Below are 14166 nucleotides of genomic sequence, written 5' to 3' on the forward strand. Positions count from 1 at the left end.
TTACCATCTTAGGCCAGTTTTTTAAAACACTGTCTTAAAAAACAAAAATTCTAGAGGTTCAGTTGCTCTTTTAGGGATTCAAAGTCAAGAAAGGAGAACGTTAGTGAGTGAAGCAAATACGTAATGCTCTCCAATTCCTCAACAGCTACCACTAAGTATCCCTTAAGCAGCATATTAAGCATAAATCTGATTCACTCAAGTGTAGCTGTCAACTAAAGAGCACAGGGACTCAAAAACATGACTAGTCTTTTTTTTTGGCAAGGTATTGTAACACATGTTTACTCATCGAACCCTCCCTGGATGACCCTGAAATTATCAAAATTCATCATTTCATACGTCAGTGTGCTGTAAATAAATGTGTTAAAAGCTATAATTAAATCAGAGTGAGAGACATGAAAAACAGTAAATTATTCATAGAACATGCAAAGGGGAATCTGAAAGGATTTCTCTATGTATTTTCACTCCAACAGTGCTTCCTTTGGTAATTCAGCTGCGATGCATGCAGTCACTTTCACTTCTGGAGCGCTACATTGGATTCCCGTTACTGTGGCTGACATCTACGTTCCACCTCGGAAAATCTGAGTCGATGCATACAGCCCCAAACAAAATCTCCCGTTTGACCTCTTTTGTGTTAGCTCGAATCCAGAGCCTGATTTATGGAAGCCATGAGGAGTAAAGGCTGCAAGAATCCTCTAACCTCAACACAAGTTATTTTGTTTGTTGTCAGGATGTGGTTGAAACATCATCTTCTGAGCCCAAAGATTCGGTATCGCGGTCGGCTAGGACGGGAGCCAGTGTTTTCAGAGAGGTTTTGTCCCAGATACAAAACCAAAAAAACACAGCTACAACCCCTCCAAAATTCAAACCCTTAAGAGACTAATCAGTAACAGGGTCAAAATGTCATAACAATGGAACCATCCAACAAAAGTAAAGCCCTCCACTTTGTGAAAACCCTCCTGGGATATTCACATCCAGTAAACTAAGAACATAACTCGTTTAGCTTGGCCTGCCGCCCTTGTCAGTTAAGACTTCTGAAGCCAAAGCTTGGTGAAGGCTCGTAGCAGAAGCAACCGGATAATGTTACAATACAGAACGTTAATGTTTTTTTAACAAGATCGAGTGGCAGGCTGTATTATATCTTGACAAAAAGATTGATGGACAGTTATTAGTGGGTACCAAGTACTTTAGTCAACTCAAGCATAACCCTAATACATATTTTGTGTTTCTAACACATTTTTTGATTAATTGTTCCAGTGAAATTATAAATATGAATGGCCATGAGGATGTTAATGTTAAACACCTGAACTTTTGAAAGAACATCCATAACATTCATCTGGTTGTATTTATATATATATATATATATATATATATCAATATTCCAATTACTTGTATATAGACTATTGCACTGTTGGAGGAGCCTGTGACCTAAGAATGTCATACACTAACACAAATACAATAACTACACTATATGTACAAATGACAATAAAAGCCTTGAATCCTTGAATCTTGAATTATAAAACTAATATCCTGTGTTTCTTCTCATATTTTAATGCAACACATGCACTTGTGAACTTGTAAAACACGATGTATTGTATATTTACATACTTTTTTTACCAAAACTCAGGGCTGCTATTGCAAAAGTCTCGTCGATAGTGTTTAGATGGGCAGTTTCGTTTTGTTAACCGCAGCATTTCTGGCTGTCGGGGCTTTGGAGGGAACAAGCCTAAGCCAAGTGAACCTCTAAAACCTTGACTTTTGCCTTTTCAACACCCACACACACTCTCTCGCTGTCCTCACACGCATACATACATATTTTTCACACTGGCAATCATTTTCCATTGCAAAAATAGGCCTAACTCTTCGTGACACAAAAAGGGGAAGAGGTGATTGCGTGAAGGATACACACACACGCACGGCCACACACACTCTTTGGCAAAGTGACTGTAGCGATGAGGCCGTGACCCTCAACGTCCTCCTCCCCTCCTCCATCTCCCAGGCTGTCTGTCTGGAGTCCGATAGAGAGAAAGGAGGCGGGGGTTGGACCGGGGAGGCAGGAAAAGGACTGGTGATTAGGAGGGGTGGGGGCAACATACCCCTGACCCTCTTATCCATTCTTGGCAGCCACTGTGCCGCTCCGGGAGGGATAGAGGGAGGCCCTGCAAATATTTGCGATGGATCCACACCCACAGACTAGATAGTGGACATCCACACAACATTATGGCCCAGACTGAAATATCTTAACAATGATTGCCATGAAATGTGGGACAGGAATTCATGTTCACCCAGGAGGCATGTAGGGCCATCATCAGGGGAAATGTGACAAATACTATCATTTATGACCAAAACATAAAAAGAAATACTAAATTAAGATGATAAACATTACACTCGCTAAATATCAGCATCATTCTGACTTTAGCATTTGGCTCAAGCCTCAAAGAACCTATAGCCTGTAGAGTCTCAGTCTTGTTATTTCTTTAATTTTTATTTAGAAGTTTAGATGACACTCAGGGAACAGATAAACTATATTGCTCATTGACAACCTTTTGTTCCTATGTTACCCTTTTTTCCATCTTCTCTATTAACTAAAGCTATTAACTTTAATATTATTTACTTAGTGTAGAGGATGTATTTCCTACTTCCTATGTTTACTCAACTAAACTATTATGCAATTTGACCTCGAAAACAGAAGTTTGCACCACTGTTGCCATGGTAACTTGGCAGACTTCTCATGCTGATAAAAGGCTGGCTTGAATTTGTTTTAATATGAGAACAGGAAGATAGGATAAAACATTCTGAGAAGCCCATATCCTAACAAAAGCAGCTAAAGTTCAATCTATTCTCTGGGTTTAAATAGAAAAAGTTGAGATTTCATTCAAAATTATTCAAATGAATTTGGAAATCATATTTTTTGGCTATGCGCAGGCCACTCGAGTCTGCACCTGCACGTTTTGCACCACTTTCCGCCAAGTGGCTTTTCATCGACTTTGAGAGAAATGTCTCACAAACATGTGCACCAGAGAAAATATATCAATGATAAATCATCCATACTGCAATGTGAGACCAGGATTTTCAAATGTATCCACTTTTGGGAGCAATTTTTAAAGGTCTCTATGGTCCTAGTACAAATGGAAGACCAATGAGGGGGAAAAAGGCGTGTTTTCAGATGTATCTGCATTTATGGTATCGTGACTGAGTGACACGCATGCAGTGATTGGGCTGAGCCAGCAACTCTGCACATGAATGAGTGAGCGAGTGAACAGTAGTGTGAACAGACGGGTGAGGAAATGGGGTGGCGGGCTTTCAGCAGGGGAGCTTTAGAAACGCAGGTGCCTTAATTGTCCTCCGATAAAGCCTCGGCGAGTGGGCAAACCTGTGAATGAGTGTCTATTAAAAAGAAGGATGAATGAGGCACACGTGAATAAATGAATGAGTGAATGAAGGAGTAAACTGGAGGAGATATTTGGGGATCAGAGGAGGGGGCGACGACGACAAGTGATGTGATGTATGGGAGGTAAAAAGTGCCGGAAGAAGAGAAAGAGATAGAAAAGCAGGAAGAAATGGAAAAGGAGCTGCTGAAGAAAGTTGGGTAAGAGAGAGACGAAGAGTGCAAAAATCAGGATATAAGTGGGAGTCGGGGGGGGTGATGTGTGCGGGGGGGGGCTTTCAGCGGGCCCGTCTCAGACAATGTGACATGGCACACGCTATTAATTCTGGCTCAGCGGAGAGACCCTGCCTCGCCATCTGCTCAGGGTCAGGGGCGTTCGCTGGGGTCGGCGTCACCCCCCCCCCCCCCACCCACCCACACACACACACACACACACACACACACACACACACACACACACACACACAGATACAGAGACACAGTATCCCCCCCCCCCTCCTCTCTGTCCTCGGCTGGCAGACACCCGGCCAGGCCCGCTTGCATTTCCATAAAACAATTGCAAGCCAACCTGCTCCCGTGCCGGGTGTGGGGGGTTAAGAGGGGAGGAGAACGCCGGCTAGCCTCCCTTAACAATGGCCTGTCAGATGAAAAGGCCCTTGGTGAACTTGATATACATTACAAAAGATCCACACCACGGTAGGCCCCGGGCCCCGGCCTCGGCGACCCGCAGTTGAATTTGAGCTTGGCGTTCATTCGTTTGTTTGCAGTTTGCAGAACCCCCCCCCCTTAACCCCACCCCACCATAATCCAACCTCCTTCCTCTTAACCCCAACAAAATGACATACACACACTCATGCGCGCGTGGCAGGCTGGTGTTAGCAGGAGGATGTGCTGGGGTTCACTCACAAAATGCGGCAAAATAAAAAAAGAAAGAAAATGATTGGTTGACAAATCAGATGTTTTAGTTTTTTTTTAAATGAGAACAACTTTGATTAATCTTTTATCATGTAAAAATGCTCAATACGCAGGTTGCAGCATTTTAATTTTGAGGATTTGCTGCTTTATCTGTTTCTCCTAAATGTAATATTTTGGACTGTTAGTCAGACAATTGTTTCTTTCAAATACATCGCCTTGGGAATTATTTGATTTATGCATTTTAAAATGGATGAAATAGACTGTTTCCAGTGGTGGAAAACCTATTCAAAACCTTTTACTAAACATAAAATAACAATAACACAATGTGAAAATACAATTGGGTTATTATTACTGATGCACGAATGTGTAAGTTGTTATATACTTTTGGGTAGATTTATCTTTTTTTGTCAATTTATTGAACATGTCAGAAACAAAAACATACAACAATAATATATATATATATATATATATATATATATTCTCTTTTTTCCTTTTTTTTCTCACTCAAATGAATAATTATAACAAAGTACAAAAACATTATAATAAAAAAAAACAATAAAAAAAAACAATAATAATTCTCAAATAGTCTGTCATGTTCAGCAGGGGCAAGAAGAAGCTTAAAAAAACTGTTCTGGTCCTACCCCCTCTAGCATATATTTTTCTTAGAAATAAAATATTAGGTCATCGTCATCAGCGACATGTTTGTCTTGTTAATTTGTTTGCTTTTTGTTTTTTTACAAAACAATCAGAAAGAAATTACTTTTACAATTACAAGAAATAACAACAAATGGGATTTTACAGGTCCTGTTCATAACCATTAATGATTTGACACTTTAAAAGTGCATCGGATATTTTTAAATAATAAAAGCTTTTGTATTGCTGTTTGATTGGGTGAAAGAATAGAGTACTCCAGTTAAGTAAAAGTAATTACAAATCATACTTAAGTTGAAAACAATTCTCAGTTCTACTTAAGGCAATCATTTATTTTGATCACACCTACTATACAGTAAATGTATATTACTTAGAAGTCATACTGTTACAAATACAACATTTAATTTATTTGGCCCAGAAGAACAGTGGAGAATGTTTCTAGTTGCTAACAGTGGATCTTCTGTTCTCTAAGACAGCCATTGCGTGTGAAAGCTGGCAAAGCTACAAGATTTGGGGTCCCTAATTCTGTTGGTGCTTAAGGTTTGGGATTAGCACTTAAACAAGAGAAGATCAGACGGCTGAAAGAGGTATCGCTGTGACTTCCTGTCTTCTCTTCCTTTTAACCATAGCTTCATCATTTTTATATAACAACCCTCCATCCATCCTAATATTTTCCCTATAACTCATCTTGATTTCTATGACCACCATAGAGTATTGTGCGTGAGTTCATCAGCCAGGGATGTGGATGGGTGAGGAGTTTAAGTCCCTCCTGTGCCACCCCTCTCAGGCTAAATCCCTTAATCTGCTCTCGGACACGTCTGGAGGGCAAAACAAACAAATAGGATCCCCCTCTTCTTCCTCCTCCCTTATACCACCAAGTCCACACACACACACATACTGTAAAATACAGATCCGTTCTGAGCCCCCTCCTGATCCACATCACAACATGACATCACAGGGTGGCAAGGGTGACAGTAACGCCCTCAAGGTTAATGAAGTGAGGTTGTGACCGCAAAGGCTGGCGATTCAAATCTTGATCGTGGTAGTCTGGGAATAATGCTCACAGGCCATAAGAAGGCACACTTCCAAATGAGGTGAGGCAATGTAACATAATATGCTTTAAGATAATACCCAATAGCTGCTATGACGATGTAAAGTTTGATTTATGTGTTCCTCAGGGTTCTGTGCTGGGGCCTCAGCTGTATTCTGTATACATAAAAAATATATGTTCGTTGTAAAAAATGTGAGACCTAACTTTTATGCAGATACGATACGATAATTGTCCGAAGCCTGCGACCTAGTTCAGGCAGTCAACTCGAGCACTTATGCTGCATTCATACATAACGCCCCTTTGCCACTCTACAACCAACCAAACAGAGTCTCCTTAATATGCTGCTCTATTTAACCTGCCAGATCTCTCTCTATGCTTTGCTTGCTGCTGCTATAGCTGCAGCTACCTCTACGTCGCTGCTGCTTGCCTGCCTCACCACCACCCCAGCTTCCACCCCAGCGTCCACCTGTAGGCTCGAGGGGTTAGTTATTTAATCATCACTCATCGTGCTATGTATATCTGTGGAGTGATGAGGCCCGAGCCTAGACGCCAAACTCAACTATATGCTGCTTCTAATAAACATGTTAAAGAAACACATGAGTTGTCTGACTGAAATACTTTAATGGTCAGATCAAGTCGTAAATTTGACTTGCATCACAGCAGCTCTGCATGTGTATCATCAACATAGCCAGATGTCAAGACACAATACATGAAAAACCAACAACAAACATTTAACATGACAGCACAATCACTGATCATGAAACATTTTATACATTTGCTTCTTCTTGGTAATTAACAAAATACAAGACCGTTTTCAGGCCTCATAATAAGCTCATAGTCTGCTATAAAATGCAAATAAAAGAATTGAAAATGTTTTTAACACTCAGATGGAATCAATTATAAGCTAAGTTGAATAATCTAAATTCTTGTCAGATAGTAATAGTATAGTATAGTCATTTTTTGATCGAGTCCACCATTGAATATTGCCTTACCTGCCTTGGCTAAATATTTGTGTTAAATCTTTAATGGGCAATAGGCCTCCATCTATGCAAAAAAAAGTAAGGCTAATCAGATATCTTTTGTTATATGCATGCATCATTTTTGCTTCGTAAATGTGTGTCAGATGGTTTGTCCGAATCAGGCTTACTGGCCAGTAAATCTTAACTGCGTGTGTCTGGGGAGGGTTCTTGCTGAGGTCACAGTTGAAAGGTCAGGAGATCAACGCGAGGCAGTGTCAAGAACACCAGCTGGTGAATCAGCTGATGACCTCGAGGGAAAAAAAGAAGCGGGAGAAAAGGCAGACAGACAGGAAGTTGTGTCTGAAACAAAACTACTGGAATATAAGTTTAGTGGTGGGAGAAGAAGATGGAGCGAAAACATGGCCAGCAGAAAAATGTGCATCTATTTATAAGTATATGTGTCTGCGTTGTCTGTACTCGATCCGGCCTCACCCTCTCTTTCCTCTCCTATAAACTATAAACCAACCTTATTACCTTAAAATGAAAACCATCTTCCAATCTTTTTCTCTCTTTTCTCTCTGTTCATTTTTAGCCTCTTCCTGCATTTCGCTGTGGGTTACCTCCGATTTCTGACTGGGTGGGAGCTGCGATGGGCCAAAGCAGTGATGTCACTGCTGTTATTTTCAAAAGGGGTGAGCTCATTGGCTGAAACCACAGAGGGAGCTGGCATCCAAGTGTCAGGGAACAAGCCATTGGCCTGGCGCTGGCCCTCGTTTGTCTGGGGAAAGGATCTGGGACAAGTTGTGGTAGCTCTTAGTATTTCTATTTATCTGTCTTTCTATCTATTACTCTCCTATCTACCACTCTAAGGAGTTAGCAATTAATAGGGAGTCGTTCGGAGCGAATGGAGTCATTATAAGATGGGGACAAAAAGAAACAAGAGAGAAAGCGACACCAAGACCGCAAAAAGCTGGAAGAAAAAAGAACACTGTTTTTTTTTTTTCACGTTTTAGAGTCTGGCTCGAAGGCCTCAGATATGAGAGTGTGGAGAGGCCAGCAGCCACAGGCTAGTTGACCATGACATGGAAAGAGTGACACGACTGTGCAAGATGTGCCAGAGGACTGATAAAACACCAACGGCTCCTCCTATGATTCCAGTTCAAATCGCCTAAATCACTTTGTGTTATGACACAGGCGGGTACAAAATATTGCACTTTTGGATCTGATTTGATCCGTCTTAAATTTTGTTTAACAGTAAAAAGTCAATGTCAATCAGATGTGACAAAGCTAGAAATATTCTTTCTTTACTACACCTGCACTTCCAATGCCCATTCTTTTGGTGTTGTCAAAGGCATTCTGGGTAATATAGGAGATAATAAATATAAGTAATTTTCGTTTTTTTTTTCCTAAATATCAAGGTGAGAATAAAATCTAAACCTCAATTTTTTAATAAGAAATCAGCTGTGCAAGCTCCATCTGCTGAAGAAGCTCATTTGATGTCATCAAAAGAAAAGAAACGCAGTTAAATAACAACACTCAATTGGAAACAAATTCTGAGGCTGGAATTTTCCTTTATTTTAAAGGAGAATTGTTTTTGTATATACAATTTAATCTAATGTAAACATCCTAAATTGAATGATATAAACATCAATTTGTAGAATAGGAGCTGATGGAAGTCAGACCCATTGTGTATGACATTCATACACCTACTGGCTGCCAAGACACTCAAACACACACACATGCACACACACGCACACTGGCACACTGCATATCTACCAGAGGAAAAAAGTCACACAAACACATGCAGATACTGTAAATATAGGTCAATTGTAAGCATGCAGTACAGGCCATGTGTGTGTGTGTGTGTGTGTGTGTGTGTGTGTGTGTGTGTGTGTGTGTGTGTGTGTGTGTGTGTGTGTGTGTGTGTGTGTGTGCGTGCGTGCGTGCGTGCGTGCGTGCGTGCGTGCGTGCGTGCGTGCGTGCGTGCGTGTGTGTGTGTGTGTGTGTGTGTGTGTGTACACACTAATGCGTCACATCTGTGTGCCAGTCAGGGTATCTGCTGTGAATGTGCATGTCTGTATCCCTCTGTGTGGGTGTGGGTGTGTGTGTGTGTGTGTGTGTGTGTGTGTGTGTGTGTGTGTGTGTGTGTGTGTGTGTGTGTGTGTGTGTGTGTGTGTGTGTGTGTGTGTGTGTGTGTGTGTGTGTGTGTGTGTGTGTGTGTGTGTGTGTGTGTGTGTGTGTGTGTGTGTGTGTGTGTGTGTGTGTGTGTGTGTGTGAGGGTCAGTCTGGGCAGCAGTCCAGACTGCTAAGAAGAAAAGGAGTGGGTTTCACCACAGGAGGTGGGGTCCGGGCACTGTGCCAATCAGCCTAGTACAGCCACACACACACACACACACACACACACACACACACACACACACACACACACACACACACACACACACACACACACACACACACACACACACACCACACACACACACACACACACTGTGCTGTTGATGCCTACGGGCGAGGACACCGCGAGGACACAGAGAGAACTGGAAAGGGAGGATGGAGAAAGTGGAGAGGAGACGGGGAGAGGGGGAGGCACTGTGGGGGGGGGGCAGAGAGAGGACAGGCTGATAAGGTGGAGGCTGAGAGAGACACGGAAACACAAGCTGATAATGATAGATGGAGGAAAGAGAATGAGGTGTTAAGGACAAATAGGCAGGCAGCAAAACAAATGGAGAGAACGGGAGGAAGATGACTGGGTGTTAGAAGGAGGTGTGTTTGTTGTGGGAGGTACAATGAGGGGTGAAAAAAAGGAGGGAGACAGGGATAAAAGAGTGGAAAATCAGTGGAGAGTGTTCTTGAAAAAGGAAAGGGGGGTGACAGATACAGACAAGGGCTTTAGGGATAGTGGAAAAAGGATAAAGATAAAGGAGTGCAGGCAGGGGAAGTGTGTGAGTGCTTGAGGGTGAGACAAAGAGAGACAAGGATGGAAAGCTAATGTGATATACATTAGTGGTTAGAGGACGTACTAAGCATCTTTTAATTGATCTGATAGATTGATGAGCTTTTATTGAATGGAAAGTCTGAGAAAAAGGACACATAAAACCAAATGGAGGTCAGAAGTGACTTGGTATCATCTTTAGAGTTCAAACCTTGTTAGCAAAAACTTGTATAGTTAGTTTATTCGATAGTTTGTAACATTAGCATTTAGCTAATTAAGTCCAAACGCTGTCTTAGGGCCACTGTAGGTTAATAAAAATAAACATTACAAAAACCAGGGAAAGTGGTCGTTTTATGGGGAAAAAACTCCAAGATTTCCTGGATTCAAATGTTTAATTATTAAGAAAAAAGTTGGTATTTTTGAGAAAACAATCGTGAATATAGTTAATGATCAACAACGAAAATCAGCAAAACTAATTATAACTTTCACATACATGTCATTTTAGGCAATGTTAACATAACAAATTAACCCCAAACTGTCCATCCTGAACATTTATCCATGTATCTAATTCCTCATGAAAATGATATTTACCTTTTTCTTTATCTCAAGGGCCAAGCAGTCATTTAATTTTCATATTGTTAAGTCATATCAATTTGTTTGTGTCTTATCGTGTCTGGGATGAAAATATGTGCAAAAAAGCATGGCATGCAAAGATGTTAACTTCCTACAAGGTCAACATTGTTCTTCCAACAGCACCGAGTGTCAAGGGTGGCTTTTGTTCGAGTGTTTGCTCTGACCGCTGTTGCTTTCACTCCTCGTTTCTCCAACAAGGGGTGAGAGAGATACAGCAAGACAGGAGCTGAGCGAGAGAGAGAGAGAGAGAGAGAGAGAGAGAGAGAGAGAGAGAGAGAGAGAGAGAGAGAGAGAGAGAAAGAACGTCTGTGTGGGTGCCAGAGTGAGGTATAGGGTTTCCTGAGACTTGTTTTCCTGACTTAGCCGTTCTGTAAGCCCTCCATCCACTTCCCCTGTTACACGCGCACACGCGCGCACACACACACACACACACACACACACACACACACACACACACACACACACACACACACACACACACACACACACACACACCTCAAATCACACTACATATCGCAGGAGATAGAGGCTTTTGGAAAATTGAGCCTAGTCCCCTTGGGCTATTCCCAAACCCTCGCTCCGGTTTCACCACCACGTTCCAGAGCGCAATTCCTTAGTGTAGGGCTGAGTTTACTTTAGGCAGATGCCTCCTCTCCTCAAAAACGCTACACCCCCCCCCCTCCCCGAGCACTTCATCTCTGTTATTGCAACTCTGCTCCTATCAGTCCCCTTCCATCTAAATATTATTTGAGGCAGAGATAATAAAAAGTTGCAATAAATATGTGGAATAACAACGAGAGAGCACGGAGAGTCCGTTTCCTCTGCAATTTACATTGAAGTGAATGTGATAATGTATACTGTTGGCTCAGTGGACGTATTGAATAAATGAGTAAAAGTAAAGTTTTTCATTAAAAATTCAGTTTTAGACGTGGTTTAATCTGACATTGAGAGAAGTTCACGGTTGATCAAAAGTTCTGGTACTTCAGAGAAAAGAGGCGTTTCATCTCCGAGCCATTAAAGATCTGTAGAGTCGCCCATTGCCTTAATTTGTCCGCGGTCCATTTATGGTTGATCTAATTGCTCGCTCTCAAAAATGGCTGAGAGTCAAAAGATGCGTCATCTTTAAGTGGGAGTCATGTGAATTTTCCCGGCAAAAGCAACTTGTAACTGTAGCCATAATAAACACAGACACACAGATGTACCGAAGGGGGAAATCAGACTATGTAAATATACACATAAGTTAAACAATGGGGTTTGTTATAAAGTCAGATAATTTATCATTTGCAGTCTGTTACCCTCCCTATTAGTCAACTGCTTGTGACCCTTCTATAAAGTAATACCAAAACATGAGATAGGAATAATACAAGAGGTATAAGATTTTGGTATAATATACTGTTTATATTGCATAATATATCTTTTGAATAATAGGCCTGAAAAGGCAAAACAATCCATTCCTTTCCAGAGAAATGGAATTACTCCAAAATGCACTTTGTGATGTCTGTTATACATAAATATGTGTCCCCGGTGCGTCGGGGAACTCACGCAGCGTCAGAAAATAAAACCCTAGCTCTTTTCCTCCGGACCCAAATCTTTTAAAAGCGGGTGTACAACGAGCGGATACAGATTTGCTGCCGATCTGACGTCAAATCGGCGGCGGACCCACAGAAAGTTGCTATCAGAAACAATGCCTGACGTATTTTGGACGTAATCTCGTTTTTGTTTACATTAGCAAGCCTCGCTAACACTCAGAGCTAATCTGTACTGGAGAGCACATGTGTTTAAAAAGCAGGAAATAACAAAAGGAACTCACCTTGTGATAAACCCGCAAGAGAAAAAGCATTTGAGCTCCATACTGTTTCAGAAATAATCCTTAATGTGGTTTAGAACAGGATGGCGTTTTATCACAGCAGAATTTAACTTTATCTCCGGTAGAATTCTGATCAGGCATTAGCTCCGCCTCCCCCTTTTTTTTTTCAAGCTAAGGACCCAAAATCAGCGTTTCTCTAACAGGGCTGCAAAAGAGGGGTATGAGCAGTAAGAGGCATCGCTACAACGGGTGAACTGTTTGGTATTCACTTCAAGACACTGGTACTTGCGTACCATGCTGCGAATGGATCTGGCCCTTCCTACATCCAGGACATGGTTAAACTGTACACCCCAGCGCGTGCTCTACGCTCTGCATCAGCCAAACGACTCGCTGCACCCGCACTGCGAGGGGGACCCAAGTTCCCATCAGCAAAAACACGTGGGTTTGCTATCCTGGCTCCAAAATGGTGGAATGAGCTCCCTATTGACAGCAGGACAGCAGAAAGCTTACACATCTTCCGGCGCAGACTGAAAACTCATCTCTTTCGACTCCACTTCGAGCGATAGAATTACTAACAAAGAACTTCTAACAGAGCACTTATATACTAATAAAGGACTGGCTTACCTAAAGCCAGTTGAGTAGCACTTGAAATGCTTGGCTCTATGAAACCTGATGTACTTTATGATTCTGTTTTCTTCGAGGTTGTGTCTTCCTGGTCGAATGTACTTATTGTAAGTCGCTTTGGATACAAGCGTCAGCTAAATGCAATGTAATGTAATGTATTTTGAGCAACAAACTTCACTGTCATGTTTTGTATAGGTATGGCCCTACAATATATTTTTCAAATATAGCATGATAGGAAAAGTATTAAACGTTGGGTCTCAATTGGGAAGGTTTGTCCATTATTTTAGGTTATCAGTAAGCCAACAATGAGGTAATCTAACCCACTCTATTTGGATGTAAAATGGAAAGTGAGCCAACACTAAGTATAGGCAATAATATTGTGTGATTAAATTGCATAATTTAATTAGGTTATTTAGCAATGTGTGCTGCATCCTTAGAGAATAGCAATCAACTAACATTTAAGAAAATACGAATAATGGACACAAGTACAAAATTAAACCTACATTTTTATAAAGCAAACTTATCCTTTAAGACTAAGTTATACTGAATACAAGCTCAGCACTATAATTGACAGGAATACTTAGGATAATGACTTTCAGTCCTTGCTGTCTGTGGTGTGTCTGATATGTTCCACATGACATACTGTAGGTAGCAGGAGGCAGTAGTGTGCGATAGAAATCCAGAAGCCACAAGTAGAAGTTGGTCCTCTCTCTCCCTCGTCCCACCCCCGAGCCAAACCGCCCTTTCTGATACCTCAGCCTCCATCCAAATGATTCATTCAAGCATCCACCCGCTAAAGAAACACTGAAACAAAGAGCGAACGCAACATAAAACAGCCTATACTTTTCCGACCACAGATTAGAAAAACCCACAAAACACACTGAGAGTTTCGTGCATGGAACGAAACACAAAAACAAGAGACATATTTACTCATCCAGATTCACACATACCAAATTACACACCATATTCCACATCATTCCATCTCCATCTGTCTTTTCCTGCACCCAAGCCCAAGGCAACACCATTCGAAGCCACCGCAGGTCCAGGCCTACTTCCAGCGCCGACCTGAGATGACATCATTCCCCCCCCCCTTTGCTCCTTGTCTTTCTCCTCCTGCATCCATTCCTTTTTGAACAAAGGGCTGCGTTCCAACACAAATCATCCAACCCTGTCCTTAATGACAGGGTAGAGCTAAGTGATGCCATG

Source organism: Pseudochaenichthys georgianus, chromosome 18 (assembly GCF_902827115.2).
Source record: "Pseudochaenichthys georgianus chromosome 18, fPseGeo1.2, whole genome shotgun sequence".
NCBI lineage: Eukaryota > Metazoa > Chordata > Actinopteri > Perciformes > Channichthyidae > Pseudochaenichthys > Pseudochaenichthys georgianus.